The sequence below is a fragment of the Passer domesticus genome, chromosome 9, assembly GCF_036417665.1.
Source record: "Passer domesticus isolate bPasDom1 chromosome 9, bPasDom1.hap1, whole genome shotgun sequence".
Taxonomy (NCBI): domain Eukaryota; kingdom Metazoa; phylum Chordata; class Aves; order Passeriformes; family Passeridae; genus Passer; species Passer domesticus.
The window spans coordinates 31,643,089-31,663,728 of NC_087482.1; the positions used below are offsets into that span (position 1 = coordinate 31,643,089).

The 20,640-nt window shown below is 48.1% G+C and overlaps 1 long non-coding RNA gene across 1 annotated transcript in view; it reads right to left on the bottom strand.

The window, feature by feature from the left end:
* Nucleotides 1–20,640, bottom strand: part of LOC135307882 (uncharacterized) — a 268,237-nt gene that overhangs the window by 15,214 nt on the left and 232,383 nt on the right. The window contains exons 12-13 of the long non-coding RNA XR_010368481.1: nt 2,458–2,551; nt 1,402–1,595 (exon numbers count right to left, since the gene is read on the bottom strand). This is a non-coding gene — a long non-coding RNA (uncharacterized LOC135307882). The remainder of the gene's footprint in view (nt 1–1,401; nt 1,596–2,457; nt 2,552–20,640) is intronic.

The window sequence follows — 20,640 nt, forward strand, 5'->3', positions numbered from 1 at the left end:
AAGGGGATTTGTACTGCTTGTGTTAGGAAGCCCCATTGCAGGGCCGTCAGAAAGGAGCCCACAGAATTCACATATAAAATAAAATATAAGTAACTGCTAATATGTAATATAACCCTTCCCAGGCCTCCAGCACCATTCACCCCAGAGCACTGTACAAACAGTAATTAAAACTTCCCAGCCCCCAGCTTTGCCAGCGGGGCTGAATTCATTTTCCAGTGTGGGAAAATAAGCCTTTTATGATGAAGGGAGACAACACAATTTTAACAGCAGGAGAGGTTCCTGATGACACACAAGCTGGGGTGTGAGCCTTGGTCCTTGCCTGGCAACAGGAGGCTTTTCAAGGCAAGAACAAGTGGCTGGTCCCTTCATCATGGACATTGTGGATATCTATCACTGCAGTGGGCAGCACAAGAGTACCAGCTCCCTGCACTCAGCCCCAGAGGCTGCAATCCAGCTTGCTTTGCAGAGGTAAAGGCTGAAGGGAAGAGAAGGACACAGGGAATATGGCTGGAGATGCCTGTGACAAGCTCCTTGTCCAGTTACTCCTCCTGGAGCATCAATCTGCCTTATCAAGCACTGTCGGGTTCAGTGTGCCCCCTTCCTGACCACGTGTCTAAATTCCATGAGAAATGTGATACCTGAAACATCCTACAAGAAAGAAAGGAATGCCTGAACATGCAAGAGCTTGGCTGAGTTCAGAGCTTGCACTGCAGTGCAGAAACACTGGCCCTTTGCTTTAACACAGTAACCAGTCCAACATCAAAGAGCCTGTCCCTCTCCTGGCCCCTGCCAGCTCCATGCTCTCCAGAGCCCTTGGAGATAAATCCTGCACTGCTGGGTGTGGACACAGCTCTTGGGTGCAGTATGAGCCCATAGGAGCTACTCAACAAGGTGTGCTGCTTTCAGGGCTCCTGGAGCCCTTGGCCAAGGTTCCCTTCCATGGTTAATGTGCTGTCTCCAGTGCCCACCCAGGCAGTGCCTGCTCCCTTTCCCCTCCATCCCAGCACTGCCTCGCAGGCTGGCCAGCCAAATCCCCCTCTGCTCCTAGCAGCTTTGGAAATCCTGAAGGACCATCTGGGAGGAAAAAGCAATTTTAACTCAGGAAACAGATTATCTCCCTGCTCTGCCAACACTGCCTTCAAATCCCCAAGCCCAGAGGGGCAAACACTGGGCTGTCTGGAAACCACAGGGCATGGTGAGAGGTCCCATGGCAGAGGGGAAGGGCCCAAACAGCCAGAAATTTCAGCCTCCTGTAGTGACAGGCTGTTTCCAGACTCATGCCAGCACCAGCTGTGCCTGTGTCACTGCAGGGAGTGCTGCTGCAGCCTCCTGCAGCTGGAGAAGAGCTTATGGAGTGCTGCACTGAGGGTTATTCAGCTCTTTGTCATGGATTCTCCATACCTGCTGTTATTTCCAGCCCTGAGTCAAGGGAAGGGGAATGGGCTGGCTTGAAGGGTTTGGTGAATCCTGTGTTCTGCAGCTGAGCTCTGCAGAGCTGGGCACTCGCTGTGTTTCTCTCATCATCCCTGCAGGTTGATCCCCGTGGAGAATGGGGTTTGGGCTCGCTGTGTTTCATGTGAAAAAGGGACAGTCTTCTGTAAAGGAAAAAGAGAGGCCTGGAAATCTGCTGCTTTCATTAGGCTTTCCTTGGGGCTAGCTTAGTTCTTGGAAATCAGTGCAACCATGAAAAAAGTAACCTATGAGACTCTGCTCAGAGTGCCTAATTCCTACTAAATAAATAGGAAGAGAAGCAGCAGCACTGCAACAGGGAATGTTCCCTGTGGACAATGTGATTTCAAATTAATTTCTCCATGGAGGGGTTCTCCCACTTGCCCAGCAGGCCAGGAAGGCTCAGAGAGGGGACTGCCCTGCACCAGCTGTGCCACAGTCCCCACTCCATCACCTTTGTAGGACTCAAAATTTCTGCTTTTCTCTCTGAGCCAGAATAATGCCAAGCTACAACTATTGAAATCCTTCAGCCCGTGCTCTTTCTCTATCCCTGTGTGGCCTGAAAGGTGGTTTCTCAGCTCAAGGTGCACCATCAGAGCCATTACTGTGCTCACAGCAAGCCCCACTGCCTGGCACAGATGTGCCTGCACAGCCCCACCACCCCTGCAGCACAGCTGGGGACAAAGCCTGGGCTGAACTGGGGCTGGCAGGGCATGAGGTTTCTGCTTTGATGGCACCCTCTGTTTCTGACCTGGGTAGGCTCTAGTGTTGTAACAAAGCCACAGGTAACCAGGAATGTCATTTCAATAAAGCTGGATTAATCAGAAATGATTTCCCAGATGGCAGCAGCAGATGGAGGAGAGCCCACCCTCACCAAGGGTCACTTCTGCCAGGACAGAAGGTAGCACAGGGCTGAACAAGAGCATTTGTCTGAACTAATGGGCCACAGAGACATTTGAAGGCAAGTTTCCTTTGCAGCAAAAAGGGCAGGTCTCTGCTTTCACTCACCATCCGCCCGTGGCAGCTCTTTCCTCCTCTTGGCACACAGCTCTCATCCCCCAGCTGACATCCCACGGCAGCAAACACTAATCACATCCTCCTCCTAAGAAGAGATAACAGGGAAAGAGGCTTGGCAGGACAAGAGACCTCCCAGCAGCCCCTGCAAAGCCAATCTCGTGGCCTGGGGTCCCCCCAGTGCAAATCCCTGTGGTTCTTGTTTCCTGAGCTGGGACAAAGTGGGCACTGGGGCTTTAGCTGATGTTGGTTAGAAAATAACCGTGAGAAAGGAATAAACCAATTAATTGCTGACCCACAGACAGCCAACACCTCTCCCCCACCTCCCCCTGCACAATAAAACCTGTCTCCTCAGCTCAAGCAGATTTAGGGTTGCTGCAAAGAGCCTAGAGAAGGAAAAAAAATTCTTTCCCACTCCAGCTAATAATATTTCCAGATAATCTGTTTGAGGCAGCACCCTCTGCGAACCAGGAAAGCCTTTAAGAGCCGTTAACACCTTTATTCAGACTTCCTCATCCTCCCCCAGACAAGCTGTGATTAATTATCCAATCCAGCCCGATCCCCCTGGGAAACAGCTCTGGGTCTGGGCGTTCATCCGAGGATTTGCAGGTCCCTCTGTGAGAGCAGCTCCTGCCCTCGCCGCTGGCTCCCCGTAAGCAGGAAGGGGCTGGGGGGAACAAACTGCTTCCAGCCCTGCACTTACATCAGCAAGGGCAGTGGATGAGGGGAGGGCAGCTTAATGCAGGGTCTTGGCAGCTCTCATGGCTTTTTCTTTGGCTGGTGTCCACAGACATCAGCTGCACTGTCTCCGGGGCCACAGCCCCTTTGGTTCCCACCTGGATTTCACTGCCCTCCTTCCACCTTCATGCTCTCTGACTCGCCCTACCTTTGCTACCATTTTCCAGTCCTGCCAAAGGTGTTAGGGATGGAGAAGGCAGGGAGGAAAGGGGAATTACTGCCTCTCAGGTTGCTGTGGGGGTGCTGTGCCCGAGAGGTGCCCCTGTGCAGGCTGTTGCAGACCAATGCAGCTCCTAACACTCAACTTGCACATGCATTGTCCCACCTGTGCTACCCTTATCCACCAAATCCAGGCCCTTTTTGTGTCCCAGGGTAACTCTCCCATGCCTATGGCTGCATACAGCTTCTCCTGGCTGTCCAAAGGGAGGATCAGAGCTGTCCAAGATCATGGTAATGCAAAGCAATCTACTGAACCCAAGAGGGGCACATTCCCCTTGTACCAAATGCCAGTCTCCATCCCCTTGGGATGACACCAAGTCCATGTTTGTCCACCACAGCCCTTAATCCATGGCAGCTCTAGTCCTCAGGCTGTTTAAGGATTAACACATTAATAGCCACCCTGCCCCAATGCCCTCTGCTCTGGCAGGGTGCAGACGTGGCTCCTCTGGGGGTCTGTGGTAGTGTCATGCACATGTTTTATGACTTTCCTCACTGTAGAAAGTCCTTTTAAATCCCCCATTTTCAGGGGAGACACTCCATCACACCCCAAGACCTGCCCACATGCTTGCTGGGAAGCAGTGAGTGAGGGGGCTCTGTGGGTCTGGCATGCCCATGTTGTGCAGCCAATGAAAACCTGTAATTAAAGAGACACAGCAGTCTTCCTTACAGGATCTAAGCTGAAATTCCATGGTTTTGTGACACTTGAAGGAGCTCCTTTCCATTGGACCCTGTCCAAGATCTCACCCCTGTGCACTGCATGTTGTCTGCTGGACTATTTATATGTGCCAGGGGCAGAACCTCAGAAATGTCCTAGTCCACCACCTCAAAGCAGTATCTGCCATCACTGTTTTCTGCCATCCACCTCTAGAAACCTTCAGCCAGGAGATAAAACCAGAAAGCACAGCAGTAGCTCAGGGCTCCCAGATAGTTTTGCAAATGAAAACGATCGTCCTCTCCTTGTTTTCTTCTCCTCATTAACAGAACAATGTGTTTAGGTAATTTTCAAACAAGAGTACTTAAGGTTCAGTGTCTTCTGTGCTCTTTGACAAGGTGCCAAAGAAAGAGTGAGGAGAAAGAGAGAACATTTCTGCCAGATGGGTGCCAGCTCCCCCAGGATGCTTCACAGCCCCAGGTGCTGGTTTGCATCACACCTACACACTGCTTTCTGGGCTGGGCTCGGTTTCAACACTCCCTTTATTTTTAGCCACACTTTCAAGAAATGGGAAAAGAAAAATCTCAGAATCTCTGCAGCTTCCTGAAGCCCTTGAGAAAGAGAGAGCAGAGGAGTGAGCAGGCAGCTGGGAGGGTCATAGTCCTCCTGTGCACTGAAGGCTCCAGACAGCCCAGGAGATGTCCCTGCCTGTCTTCCAGTCCATGTCCAGGAGCAATGGTCATCCATTAGGCTTGGCCAAGAGCTGGAGAAGTGCATTCCAGCATGGAACAAGGCCATGCTCTGGTTCTGCCATGTGAGGGCACAGTTTTACTCCTGTGTGTTACTGCTCCTGCATCCATCCCAATGGCAATGTGTGTCACTGTGACATTTTAAGAAAAATCCCTTCATCCAGGATTCTTCTCCTAGGAAGATGAGAAGCCTCAGAGGAAAAGAAAAACAACATTATCTGATCATTTCTCCCCGTGCTTTGCTGCTTTGGAATGTGGCAGGTGTATCTTTGATTGGTTCTATGTGAATTGTTTTTACTTAATGACCAATCCCAGTCCAGCTGTGTCAAACTCTCTGGTTTGTCACGGGTTTTTATTATTCAGTCCTTTCTTAGCCTTCTGATGTATTCCTTTCTCTATTCTTTTTAGTATGGCTTTAGTATAGCATTCTTTAATATAAAATAATATCATAATATAATAAATCAGCTTTCTAAAAATATAGAGTCAGATTCATCTCTTCCCTTGTCCTGGGACTCTCTCAAACAATACCAACAACAAACGTGTGCTGCAGATCCAGCACTTTGCACATGGGTCTAGCCACACTGGGGACAGGAGATAGGAGTTCAAAACAGGTGCTGCAGGAAGTGGTTGGGGTGATTTGGGAGGTGGCACCTTCCCTCAAAGTTTGCAGCATGACAAAACCGCTCAGCAGGGAGTTCTGGGCTCTGTGCTGCTGCAGGAGTTGCATTTTAATGACATCCCAAGCTCGCCACTTGTGGTCACCCCAGATCCCACTTCTTGCAAGGGTGGAGATGTTAGCTCCAGTGTCCTGGGCAGGCTCCAATCTCCAACAATTCTGCTCTGCTGAGCCAAGAGCTGCAGGAATTTCCACTGGACACACTATTCCTTACTCCATTTTCCTGATGTGACTACTGAGCAGTTTTCCCAGGTGCCAGAAAACTTCATTTACCAAGGCATTTCAAATTCAAATGCTTCCCATTGTCTTGAAAGGGCTTTTCCTTTTTTATCCCATGCTTTCTCTCTAGGATCCACCAACCCCAGGCTGTGCTTCACTTGGCTGGTGTAATTCTCTGCTCAGCTGTTGGCTTTGCTCTCCTCCAACTCACCCTGGGCTGTGAAGGTCATGGACATCCCCAGCTTTGGCTGAGCTGGTGCATCACAGCAGCCTCCATCTGCCCTGCTCTCCATCACCACCCAGGAAGGTATCAACTGCACCTTGGTCCTTGACAGGAGATGCCAGCTGCTCCCAGAAAAGGAATAATCGATTATGAGACTGACATTAACGAAATATGAGATTGTGACTTGGGACAGACTAAAGCCATAGAAAGAATTTTAAATAATTCACCATCCTGAAAGTAAAGCATATTACTGGGAAAGACATTCAGGTCCTTTCTCCCAGTGGCATTAACTTCTATGTAACCAGAGCTGATACCGTGAGATGAGAGCAAAATGAGACTACTGCTGGGTAGGGAAACTTGGCATTTCAAAGCATATTTGAAAATCATGGTTTTCCCCCCACCCCTCCCACCAAAATTATTTACAAACATTAGAATATTCTGTTTTGGTAGTATTGCCTACAAGACAACTAAATCCAAAATAAAATAAAAACACAAAATGCTGAAACAAATTGCAAGTCCCTGAGATGTGTGCTGGCAAAACATTCATCCAAATCACTGCCTTCTGCAAAAATGCTTCTATTTTAGCAAAGCCACAGTTTTCCGGGGGCAGACTGATCCACCAGAGACTTCTGAACCCACAGCAAGTGGCAACGGAGGCTGAAGAGAGACATTGTGTGGGAGGCAACATTTAAAATGTCGCCGTTTTGCTTTTCACTTGAAACCAATCCAAGGGCCGTGGGGAAGAGTTTGAGAGCAGGATTTGTGCTTTGGCTGTCTGGAAAAGTTGCTGCCAGTGCTTGGGCAGAGCGTGGGCTTCCCCAGAAAAGCTCTGCTCATCCACAAACACTCCTGGAAGGGTGAATGTTACCCGGGCAATTATTTTAAATTTATCTCAGCAATTAAATGCAATTGTGCTCACACAGCAGATGTATCTGTGCTGGGTAAGCTCAGCTTAGCTCACGGGGCTGGTGGGAATGTTGTGCTGGTGGCACCCACCTGAGCTGCTGTGCTGCTGGGGGCAGCAGGAAGGGACTGCCACAGACAGGCAAGGGGCATTCCATCATCTTCATAATTCATATTTTCATGACAGACGCAGCTCTTCATAGGGGAAAAGTGTTTCCTTTGGGTTGTGGAAGGAGGGAATGAAGGATGCACAAATGGCAGGGGTTTGGCAGCTCTGACCCTGCACACACACTGTGGGTCAGGCCCAGCCGTGTCTCCTCTGGGATGGAAGAACCTTTCCAGGCTTCTTGGGACACCATGTGGGCTTCTGAGTGCCTACAGACACCTTGCAACAACAGCCCCAAGCACAATTCAGACTCAGTTCCTTTCCTTGATGTTGAAATCGCTGCAGAAATCCCAGTGGGAAATTCCTGAGGCGTGACAACACTCGAGGGACAGCGCTCCCTCCTGCTCCCGCCAGGCCAGGAGCTCCTGCTGCTCCCAGGGATGCTCTAAACAAGGACCTGTGAGAGAAACACCTTCTTGTGGTTTCACCTTAAAAGGTCAGCTCTGTTTCTTGCCATGCAACGTGCTCAGAACCCGGCACAGGTGATTAAAGGTCCGGGAGTTATTAGATCACACGCGGATAATCCTCCCTGTACCTGGCAAGGTGATTCATTATGATTCATAAATTCCTGTGGCGTTATGCTTCCCAAATGGAGCAGCATGCTGAAAACTGCTCCACAGCTAGCAACAGAAAACCACGAGGGGCTGACACAGGCAGCACAGGAGACCCCCCAAGGCTGATGCCCATGTACTCATTAAGGGAGATCCTTAATTTTAAGGACAAAACAGGGTTCCTTGCAGCTTTTCCACCAGGGTGCTGTGAGGTGCATGAGCCACCTGGGAGGTGATGTGGAGGGGTGAGGGGAGGCAGCCTAGAAGGGGGCACATAGGAAGGAAATGTTATTGGCTGGTTGGGAAGGGGGAAAGGACAGAGAGAAGTGAGGTTTGTCTCCTCTATCTCCACAGCAGCTGGCTCTGGGCTAGGGGTGAGTCACAACAGGAGAGTTTGATTAGAGAGAGCTTGATTTGTGAAGTGGATGCAATTAAAACTTTGGATCCTCAGGGTCAGTTTTAGTAGCTTCATTAAACTGAATCAACTCCTGCCTCACTGTGGGCCATGGAGGGGCTGCTTCTGCTCCTGCACTTTCTTTGAACTGCTCTTGCTGAGCTCCTCAGGTCGAGGCAAAATCCAGCGGAGCTGCTGGGGATGAGCAGGAGCAGGGTCTGTCTCCATGAGCATCAAAATGGGAGCACAGAACAGGCCTGAGAAAAGATGAGCTAATCCAGGGATGAAAAATCCTTCAAAGACTATTAAATACAAAGGCAAAAATGATGCCTCAGGAAGATCCTGAGTGGAAACTCATGTGTGGGCAGCATGTATGCAGGAGACCTGAAGGAGTTCCCGTGTCATCTTTTTCCAGAGACATCTGCTCTGGCTACTTTGCAAGAGAAGAAAAGGAGCTGGTTGGACTCTGGGTCTGATTCCAAGAGGTTCTTAGCTGAGATGAGAGGAATAACTGCCTGTGGATGTGGCTGGATCCCTGGAGAGCATTGCAGTCATGCCGTGTGCTCTGATAAGTGAGAACATCAGCTTTGCCCCAGGCAGCAGTTTTGGGTCCTCAGTGGGAAGAACTGGAAGCTCTGGGGTCAGGAGCAGCCACTGCTTCCCAAAGCTCACCTGCCACTGACTCACAGACCTTCAGGCCAGGCCCAGGACTGACCCCAAAAGAGAAGCTGGGGAGGTGGACGCCTCATTCCCACCCACCCTGATGTCATGAAAATTTTTGCTGCTGAGATGTGCTGGTGTCACCAAGTGCACAGGTATAAAACCCCATTAAATATTTCATTCCCATCAATTGCTTGCTCTAAGTGCCTTCTGAGGAATTCATGGGAACGTTTTCTATTTGACACAGAGATACTTTCAATTATGAAAGATGGCTAAAAATAAAAGGAAATTATACTGTTCAGACATCTCTGGAGGTGGAGACAGGAGAGGAAACCATCAAGGAGAGCCAGGAAAGAGATTTTTGTTAGAAGTAGAGAAAGGCTACTTATTTTTACAAACAGAAAATGTCAGGAGGCAGCCTGACTAGAGAATCTGGAATCTGTCACTCACCTTCTCTATTATTAATTTGACCTCAGCTAATTCTCAGCTGTAGACTTTTTTATTTATTTTTTTTTTAATTTTTTTTTTTAAAAATACAGGATCCCAGCCTGTGACACAGACCCTTTCTGGGCTTTCCCTTTAATGTGAGAAGCTTGGACTGATAACCTGGGGCTTCTTGTAGGCTCAGTAAGTCCATGGGATGTTCTGCTGCTGATAAAACATTTACATTTTGTAACAAAAATTACCTGAGAGCAGAGCTTGAATCATCAATCCTTTATGAATCAGCCCTTTGAGATAAGAGATTTATTCCTCTGACACCCGTAACAGGTTGTTTAGCTTTTCCTACACTGCCAGAGGGACATGGCTGAGCTGCAGTCACCATCTCTCTGTACATTTTTAAATTTAAGTTACTAACTGAACAACTATAAAACATACTGAGAACTTCTGGTCTGCTCTGGCATTGAGTAAAATGTGTCTTGCACTCCATACATGTGACCAGGGAAAGGGAGGCAGCTGGAAAATACAACACTGAAGCTGTAGACACTTTGGTGTTTGTTATCTCTTGTTTCTTCTACATAGCAAATCAAAGCCACTAGGAAAAAAAAAATTAAAATTACCACAAAAGGGCACAGTTTTGTTCTGCAGATGGGAGCTGAAAAGTCTCCAGACCTTTCTTTACTCCACAGCACCTGTTTTTAGAGATGCCTTTAGCAAAGCGCTGTGCTCTCATTGATTTGGGCTGTGCTCTCTGAACCACATGCTCTAATTTTAGGTGATCAGGGGTTTAATTACCTACACTCTTCCTTGTATTTTGAGCAGCCATTTTAAGTTAAAAATACCAGGCGTATTCTGTGGCTTAGGAGAGCATTCCTGTGCTATTCCAAATGGAAAATCATCTTCAGTTCAGTGCATTTTCTGCAAAACCACCACTAAAGAGTGAAACAGTCCAGTCAGTCCCTGGTACAACTTATTCTAATGGCAGATGTGTTGAGCCCTGGGAGTTCAAGGTGTTCTTGCACACACTTAGGCCCACAGACCTGGTGTGAAATGTAGATAATCAGTGCTTTATTTCTAAACAGCTGCACTCAAGCATTTTCTAGGTGTAAAAAACTGTTCTCTGTTAGCCAGCAGGATTGACCTGCCTGCTGCCACACTTCAGTGGATCACAGGGGAAGATTGCAGAGTGATTTTGAGGTAGAAATCTTCCCACTGCACACAAACAACTTTCCACCAGGACTCTGCCATGCCCAAGGGGTTTGCTTGTGGGGCTCCCTGTCCTGGTGAGCAGCCCAGGGCAGGACAATTGTCCTGGAGGGGAAGAGATAACAGGAGCCACAATGGAGCTGGTACCAGGGGAGAGGTGTTCTGCTGGAGCTGGTGCAGCTGTGGATAGACTCTGACCTTCAGAGGAGAGGGAAGCACTCAGACCTCCCATGAAGAGATTATTTCCCAGCCCTTTTTCTGGTTTCCCCCTCTCCCCCAAAACGTGCCACTTTTCTGCCAAATCTAAGGGATAACTTTTCAAATGAAAATGCTTCATCCATAGTCACAAAATGACAGGTACAAACTACCAAGTAATCATGGGAAAAACCTCTGCCAGAGGAAGTGACCCAGTGTGGCACACGATCTCTTGGGGAGTTCTGCGCATCCTCCTCCTCTCCTTGCTTTCCCCTCTCTCTTTCCATTAACCTTATTTCCAATGAGACAAGGCAACTGCAACACCACCAAAGGCACTTTTACTCACTCTGCAAAGCCCCATAGCACCTGAAAAGATCAGAGATGTCTCTGGATGCACTTTGGGATGGACAGCATGGTGGAGCAGGCCCCCATCAGGAGTTCTGACAGCGTCAGGACACGCAGGGGAATGGTGCAAAAATCATCTGGGGCAAGCAAATCCTTGGCAGGGTTTGTGCTTGTATGAGCAGGAGAAGTTTTGCTGAACCTGCTGGAGAGGCAGCCCAGTGGTGATGTGGCTCCTGCAGAGCTGTATTTGTACCCTGGGACAGACACAGGAGCTCAAAGATCCACTGAGAACAGGGGCTGGCGCTGACTGGTGAGCAAAGGCTGCAGGTAAAACCTTGGCCTGAGAGGGAAAGAAGCTCTTTGTGTCCTGTCCCCACAGAGCATCCCTTAGGAAAATGCAGCCAGCAAGATGAAATTGCCATTCATGCTTTTTAGAGATGTTCAATGTATTAGGAATTCAATTAAGTAAATGTTCCACTGCAGGAAGCTCAAAAATTAAGATTATCATTATTGTAGAGGAAGGAAACATTTTTAATGCATTAATTTTTTTTAAATGACATCCCTACTGACAATGAACTTTTCCTTGCAGCACCCAGGCCAGTAAAGGAGAGCAGTTTTCTTTAGCAGTGGGGAGCAGCAGCAAGAGGGTTATGAAAAAGGTTTTCTGTGGGATGCAGAACATTGGAGAATGCCAGATTGGATAATGGCCCTGAGCTGCGGTATAGAGGAGATGACTGCAGTGGATCCTTGATTTTACCTCTAACTTTACATCTTTCCACTTCAGGAGCCTGACCTACATGGAGGCAACAGAAGTGGCCACCATTGACTCAAAAAAGGCTGTGAACCCAAAGAAAAAAATGTTTCTGTGAACTTCCCTCATACCCCCAGAGCAGGGATTTACTGCCTACATGTCTTTTTGTGTTACAGTTGCATCGTGCCAATACCCCTGATGCAAGGAACGGGTGGGTGAGTCCCTGCTGCTGCCTTCATACCCAGGAAATAAAGAAACAATTCACTTCAAAGCAAAAGGTGCTCCAAGCACCTCCTCAAAGTAAGTCTGGATGGGGGAGGTGGGTTGGGATTTTTATTTGCAGGACAAGATATCACATGGAAACCCAAGAATAGAATAAGTTGCAGGGGAGGGAGAGGAGGAGGAGGAAATCACTGCTTTTGCATTTCTTGTTCCCTTTCCAAACCTTGTGCATGCCACAGTTTTAATTAATAACACTGTCACCCATTCTAGGGTTCAAACAAAGGAGTATAAGGAGGATGTATTCCAGGCACTCAGGTACCTGGGCAAAACGAAGTGATGGCTTTATATTTCGAGGCCTCATTGTGGGGCTCCAGCTTTTATTCAAATTTGTTCTCTGCCAGGAATTATCTGAACCATTACCTCAGGAGATCACTTTGAAGATGGGCTCAAAAAGTATTTAAAATTTAAAAAAAATCAAATACATTGTTTGAAGGCTAAATAAAATAAACAGCCACACAAACACAGCCACCAGTAATAACATTTCTCTGCAAGGCTCGTTGTCACTCATGTCTCCCAGCTGACACATGCCCCTGTGCAGGCACTGTGCTGTCTCCTGGTGATGGCTGCCTGCTTGGTGCACTCCCCTCTGACTTTGCCTGGGAGAAAGGAGCACCTCAGCCGTGTCCTGCCCTCTCCAGGAGTGGCAGCTCTGCTCAGTCTCTGCCCCATGTGGTTTGGGTTCCCTGCAGAGCACTTTCTCTGTGACACACTTGTGCTGCACGTCTCAACACACTTCCCTCCTCCACCAGGTAAGAACATCCTCCTTTTTACAGGCTGGGAAAGCAGGACTTCCAAAGACCACACAGAAATAAGAGGCAACCTCTGCAGGCCCCACTGACCCCTTTAATTTTTGAACAACTCTTTCCCCTTTAGGTAAGTCAAAGAGTAACTAAAACTATCTGCAAATAACTTCTGTGGAGGTAGGGAGTGCCTCATAGGAGGTTGCTGATGTGACACATCCAGGCTGTCACTGATCATCACTTTCCTGCACAGACAGTTTGATGATACTGCTTTCCTTAATTGCACCAAAAATTTAAGTCAGGAGATCTACAGTGCCATGAAGAATTCACGAGGAAAGGAGACAAAATCCACCCACCTAGGAAGGTTGCTCCAGAGACAGATCCTGCAGTCAGAGCTCACATGGTTGGCAAATGAAATGATGGAGAGAAAAAATTCTCTGAAGCTGCTGTTTCCATTTCTATGGGGTTTTAACAGCAGGAAGTATTTGATAACCCTGCATATCCAGTGGCAGAGGCTGTGGATGCTGTTGATTTCCTTCTGGCTATTCATTGAGTGCCAGCTCAGCCTCCAGAGTACTTGGTGAGGACCCAGCTTGTGATGGGAGGGCCACCCCCAGTCACAGCCCCACCAGCTCCTTCTCCTCCACAGTGTGAAAAATGCATGTGAAAATTGATTTTGTTGACCTCACAAAAAGCAGCTTTTTGAAAGCACTGAAGGAAAGAGGAGATACCACCATAGCCAAAACACCACCAGCAGCAGAGAATGGTGTCTGACCATCAGACTGAGCCTTTCCCCAGACACTCCCAGATGAGCCTGCCTTCCAGCAGGGGAAGGTAAAGGCCTCTCTGCTTCAGCAAATTTGGGACTTTTCCTCAGCATCCAGACAAGACACAAACTCACGTCCCAGTCTCCACAATCTCCTTTCCAGAAGCTGCAGAGAGGCTTGGATGAAGGCATCAGCACAGCTCGTGCTGGGGTGAGCTCCTCGTCCCAGCCCACAGTGTGCTTTTGGAGGGGGCAGTTTAAAGGATCAGAGGGATGAGTCAGGGGAAGGATCTCACGACACACCAGCACATTTGGTGGCTGAGGAGAAACCTGCTGGTGTGGGAGAGCAGGCCAGCCACTGGGAGCTGCTAACAAACAAATCTCCAAATGGATCCAAACATTACAGTGCAGATAACCAGGGTCACAATCCTCCAAAATCAGCGTATAAGGAGGTGCCAAGGACTTCATGGGAAGGGCTTGGAGAAACCCAAGCTAAAAGCCAGAGGCATGGAAAAAAACATGCACCAGAAGAAACCTCCAGGACAGGCACAGATGGGTCCAGGAGGGTCTCTGGCAGCACAGAGCACAGAAAGAGCAGGTAATGAGAGCCCCAGGGGCAGGACATGGCATGTCAGGCTGCCCCAGAGCACTGCAGAGTGGGTCACCAGCATCTCCCTGAGAACAAATGAAATGAGCTTCAAACCAGGCACAGCTGCTGTCCTGGTGGAGCTTAGAAACCCCCTGGGGGCTGTGAGAGCATGAATGCCTCTGAACCAAAACCAGAAAGACCCAGGAAATTGCAAAAGGCAAAGCTTGGCCGAGGGAGCAGAGGGTGCCTGGGAAGGTCTGTTTTGTGAATCACTGTACACTGCTTCAATTGCCTTCCCATCAAAATCACATCCTCACTGCAGTTATGTGGACAAAGCCAGTCCACAAGGACCCAGGATTTAAAATCCTGATGAAAGCCCCCGTTTGCTTCCAAGGAGCAGAGAAACCAGAAAAAGCACAGTGCAGTCAAATGCAAAAGCATTTGCTCTTTCAACACCTACGAGCACATTTTTCTTTTTATGATCCATTTGGAAAACAGTGTCTTCTGCAAAGAACAAAAATAATCCTCCCGTCAGGCACCCCGAGGCATGGCAGTGGTCCCAGAAGCAAATCACCAGCTCCAGATCTGCGTGACGTTGGGGAGCTTAATGAGGGTGGCATGTTCTGCCACGCACAGAACACACCTTGGGAGAGCACGGTGAGGCAACAGCCCTGCTCAGAGCTGGGAGCTGCAGCCCAGCTCAGGCTGATCCCACTCGCTTCAACCCTCACAACACTGCCAGCCCCCCACGCCCACCGTGCTGGGGAGCACTTGAGAAACCCTCCCAAAACACAGCTTTTCCTTTTTTTGGCACTGCCAGATGAGTCTCCAGCACACCCCGGTCCCTGCCTTGAGGCTGTTGTTCTGAGCAGCCTCCAGTATTTCCCCCAGTGCCTGCAAGCTGGTAGAAACTGAGGGTGTATTTTGGGGTGCCCTTGAAGGGTTTCAAAGTCTAGAGATCATGTAAACATGAAATAAGTGTGATTCATTTGGGGTTGGGGGGGCACTGCTGCCAAGGCAGCCAGGCAGAAGCGTGGTTTCTCATATGAATTGGGATCCCATTTACATTAGATTAAAGCAAGAAAAAATTGCCAGCAAAGTGGGATTAAGAATATTTATGGATCCTATTGGCTTGATGTATGTGTCTCCCAAGTGATGGAAACTGAGTACAAAATTGAGAAACTTCAACAATCTGTGGGGGAAAGGAGACAGACAGCAATGACTTTTTAATGCTTTATACATTTTTTTTCCATGAATTTGGTGCTCACAGAGAGCAATTATAATGAAAGGTTTGAAAAAGGAGGTGAATATAGCAATGTTTTGTCTTTCTAGAAAGACCAATCCATCTTAAGATCTCAAAGCACTTTTTAAACTCAAGGAGATCTTAACTACATTAGGGCAAGAGCCACAAGTAAAAATCTGTCAATACCAAACCCTTCACAGATGCAATGACACTGGTGACTTTTACCTGCCCTTCAGGTGCCCTGGACATTGAGAACACTCTGCTTCTCTTCTCAGTGCAAAAACCTCTGTGCACAGAGCTGGAATTTCTAACCCCCAGTGCTGCCCAAGTGGTCTCGAGCAGAGAGCGCACTGTGGCACGGAGCTGTGAGGAGTCAGCACAGAGAAGGATTTGAGCACAAGCTTTAGGGCGTAGGGGGCTAAATTACTTTTACACAAAAAGTCCACAGAAAAAAAATCCAAACCACTAAAGAACAGGTATCTAAAATTACTTGACAGGTGCAGAGGAAATAATAGAGAGAGTCTGAAATGCAAAAGGAAACCTAACAGAAAACTGGACAGGCAGAGATGCAACCTGGGTGTTCTAGATCCAGCTAATTAGCTACTTGATTAATTTGTATTGCTCCCTTTCTTTGAGAGTGGCTTACTGTGGTTTAACACCAGCCGTTTCTTGATCAACTTTAAATAAGTCAAGATGAGCCTGATTTAAAATTTACTGGATGTCTGTACACTATTCTTGTAACCAGTGTAACCTCTCCTCCTTTTCTACTGGTGGAGCTACGTGCGTTGGCAGCCCTGTAAAAACTGAGTTAAGCAGCATGAAGCAGTTTCAAAGGAGACCTGCACACCTTCCTATTTCCAGGAGTGCCCAAAGCTGTATCAGATTTGGCTTTAAAAGCCTCAGTGCTGCTGGTTGGGTTCCTGCATACCAGGGCACATGAGTATTGCTAATTGACTTAGGTAAGCTCCCTCCACAAGCCTCAAAGTGCCCGATGCAATCACACACCCTTTTCATTCACAGCCTGTTTCCCAACGCTTTTGGTTTTCCTCTGTCCTGAAATGGGGTTCCAGGGGCAGGCATTCTCCCATCACACACCCCAGGGATCAGAAGCAGCCACCTTTCCCTGCATTTCTGCAGCTCAGATGTAGCTCCACCACACTCTTGTTCCTCCAGACTTTTATCTCCCTACCATACTCCTCTGTAAGCTAAAGCTGGTTCCCAAGGGACAGGTGACCCTTACAACCCCCAACTATAACATCCTTTTATGCATATTCAGTCCAAACCCACACTTCTAGGCAGGACATCTGCTTTTTCCTGGTTCTGTTTTGTTTTCATGTTGCACAGACAGTTCCTGGGCTGCTCCAGCCTTGGGTACAGTGGCAGCTCTTTGCAAACATCTCAGCAGAAGCAGGGGCTGAAGCTGGAGCTGAATCTGCTTGGCCTGAGAGCAGCTCACAGGAAACAGCAGCCTGCCCTGCAGAGATCATTTCCACCTTTGTTAGCTTTTGGCTCCAGCATCTGTTTTGATAGATGCTGAGGTCTGAAGCTGCCAGTAAGGAAATTGAAAAGGGGAATGGCCATGCTTTAACTCTTGCTTGGCAGCAGCATTAGCCCACGGTGTAGTTTCCATGCTCTGATGTTGATACATTCAACTGAGACAAAAGAAGAAAAAAGGAAGAAAAGAAAACAACAACAACAGCAAAAAAAACCAAAATAACAACAACACCAAACAAACAACCCCCACAAAAAAAACAAACAAACAAAAAACTAGGAACCATTTGCTTAGAGAGAGCCATCACTGAGCCCTGTTCCAGGGCTGATCCATGGACATGGAGGGAGGAGACTCACCAAGGCTGGTTGCTCACCATGCAACTCATATTTTGTGGACTGGGGTAGTCCTGTACCAGCACCCCGTCCCAGGAACCTTGGCTAATGCATAAGTGCTGAATTTTCAGCCTGGAAACCCCTCAGTAAGGACAGCATGAGCTCCTCTTGCTCCTCTGCAACCCCCACCAAAGGAAAACACAGCCCAAAACACCAACAAAGACAGAGCAGGGAGAGAACGGCCACAGACCCACACACTGCACCCCATCAGCTCTGCCAGCCCCCTTCACACCACCCTGGCCCTGCAAAAACACCCTCAGAGCTCTGTGCCCACTGTCAGGAAAAGACACACACCCCCTGAATTCCCTCACATCTGCCAGACAAGCGCAAGGAAGTTCTACAGTCCACAGAACACGATCCTGAGGAACAAAGCTATGACAAGAGGACCCCAAGGGTTAAAGCTGGGCTTTACTCTTCTTCTGGCATTCCATCAAAAAGCATTCCACCCCCAGCATTTCAAATTACTACAGATAAAGCAGCAACAAAGATGCAAAACTGGTTTAGAAAGTACCTGATAATTTCCTTTTAAACTTCCACTTCAGAGAGAAAAAACCTTCTTGCTTTGAAATAAATGGCTCTGGACAGGCAGAGGTGGGGGACATACAATGTGTCCTCATAAATTCATGTTTGAACTGGAAAAAGGAAACAAACTTCTGAGGATTTGCAGCCTCAGTAGCTGGGCATATTCCTCCCTCAAGGATCTTTATCTGCTCCTCCTTCATCACAGCTATATTGCACAAAAAAACTAAAGAGAAAACAAACTTCCTGATTCAGATAATCATACTGGTGGATTGACATAGTTACAATTTATTTTGCTGTAAAATTAATCCAGAAAACACTGAAACAAAGGAATGAAAGCTAGGATCACAAAGTTAAAGAGGAAAACCAGGAAAACATGACTGGTAAGGTACATACAGCAAATTTCATCTAAATTAACTAGAGGTGGACAGCAAAGGTAAATTAGTTACCACACACTAAATTTCTTTGTTGGACGCTTCTTGAGAATTAATTCATGGGCTGGAGGGTTTGATGCACAGGATGGATGTGAGGACTTTCAGCATCAGGACTGAGCCACTGAACTGCCCCTAGCTCCTCTGCAGTCTGTGGGAACTCAGAACCCTTGGTGCTTCAACTGAAAGGTGCCACAATGTAGAGAAAAAGCACAGAAAATGTATAGAAAGCCTCAGAGAGGCTGTTCATCCTTGTACCTCACTGGCTGCTGAGCACAAACACTGAAAAAGAATGGGAAATGATGGCTTGGCAATAACAAAGGCAGGAAACCACCTGTTTAGCATCCAGCCTCTGCCCAAGCTAACATGGATGAGAGAGCTACTGCCTCCTGAAGCAGGTGACCTCACAAAGTTGGCCCTGGCAGAAAAGTTGGGGCAGGGTCCTGACCCCTGTCCCCTGGCCAGCACTTGCTCCACACGTGTGGAGCACAAGGAGGAGCCTCTTGCTGCTTGTGGCCTTTGTGGAGACCCAGCAGTGGGGATGAACACTGGCATGGGGCACTGGAAATGGAAGAACATCCCCCAGGAAATGGAGAAGAGCATCTGTGACCCCCAGGAACCTCTGCATCGCTGTCACCTCCTCAGCATTGCCCCCTGCATCTGCCTCCTAGGCTGCAGCAACACATCCACGAGATGAAATGTTGGCTGAGCCAAGGCTGGTTGCTCCTGGGGTGTCAGAGACCACCAGGGTGTGGGCAAAAAACCTCTTGTGGGCTTTGTAGTGAGCAGAACCCCAGAGAGGAGTTACGTGCTCAAAATAGCTGGTGTCACATCACCTGTCAGCTGGCGTGGGGCACGGCAGCCCCACTCAAATAACAGCAATGAAACAATGCAAACAAGAACAGGGCTTAGTCACTTGTTCGAGTCTCATTCCCTTTTGTTTTTACAGATGTGCAGTTCACGGAAATGAGATGATTAGCTCATCAAAGCATCTGTCATCTGAGAGACAAACCAGCTTTTCACAAATGCATCCAAGTGACAGGACCTGTCGGATACGGGCTGCGGGGAATCTCTCTGAGTCTTATTTTTGGATCTATTATAATCAGCCTTACCAGCTTATTAGTTATCTCCAACACATCAATGGGGAAGGAAAAGATAAATACATAAAAACTTGTCATGGCAATCTGAAAATGGTGGGAGTTTTTTCCCTGAAGGAAAAAAATCCTTGTACTTTTACAGCTCTTTCTTTTAACACAAGCTGTACAGCTTGGCCTTTACTCCTGGAAGATTTAAATGAATTGCCAAATTATTTAAATGGAATAAGTTTTATTTTTATCTTCTTAAAATTGGGACACCTTAAAATGAATGCATCTGGTGGTCACAGGCTTTGCCAATCAAAGCAGAACTACTGGTGTGTTTAACTCTGGACAAGTTGCTTTGCTGCTTTTCCAGATCAGGAGAGAAAGAGTGGTCAGATACTAGCGGGGCTCAGGGGATTTAATTGAACATCAATCTCCCCCTTGGGCTTCCTGTGCCTGATGGCACCTCAGGACATCCCTGCTGTCTGTGCACAACACTTTGTAAGCACAGGGGGGGTTAAATTCACACTGATGATAGGGCTATATTGAATCCTAGAATGGTTTGGGTTGGAAGGGACCTTAAAGATTATCTAGCTCAGCACAGAGACATTTAGTGGCCTTCAGGATGCAGCAATGGAGCACAAAGGGATTTTAATTTTTTTTTTTTTAATTATGAAAGACAAAATTGCTGGGGATAACTCATTAGTTCTTAGACCTTTGCTGTTAATCACACCACACCTACTATGGCAGCAGGGGCAAGCTGTTGGCTTTGCCTCCTGCTTGGCCAGGTGCCACCCAAGCCAGGCTGTGCCATCCCTTGCCCGGTGCCCGCCCGGCGAGGAGCGAGCTCGGAGTCACAGCACAAACACTGCAAGTCTGCACAGCTCCGGGCACAGCCCAAACCTCACGTGGGCTCTGAGGCAGGGAGGAAGAGAGCCCAGCCAAAGAGAGATGTAAGAAGTGGAAACAAACGGAAATGACACAGCCTGGGCATGAAGAGACGTGTACAGTCGGCGTGGGGGGAAAAAATGGGTTATAATGTAAAATGAAGCAGTATCTGTCAGTTCTAACTGCTCCTGACAGCATGACAGCTCCTTGCAAGCACAGAGACACCGTTTGGCCTCAAACAGCCCCAAGCACAAGACAGCGGAGTGGGAGAGGACTGGGAACTTCAAAGGAATAATCCTTAGCCTTGCTGCCTAGCCTGCTAATGACACCACAATATAACATTTTTTGGGAAGTACAGGCTGGCCTTCCCTTCACCCACTACATCATAGGGAACATGGCCACTCCAGAAACTGGAGAAATTGTGGCCATGCCACAGTTCCATTGGCTCATTCTTTGACCAGGTGCAACATTAGCTGCCTCCTGGCAATGGCCATGGCCCTCTAAAATGTCCCTGGTGTGTTCCTTGCCCAGATCCTTGCTTATTGCCACACAGCCAGCCCCTCTGCTCCCCACAGCACAGGCTGGGGCTCAGCACTGCTCTCCCAGCACTGGGCACTAGCTTCTGAAGCAGAGGATACTTGTGTTGGGCACTGCTCATCAGTGTTTAACAA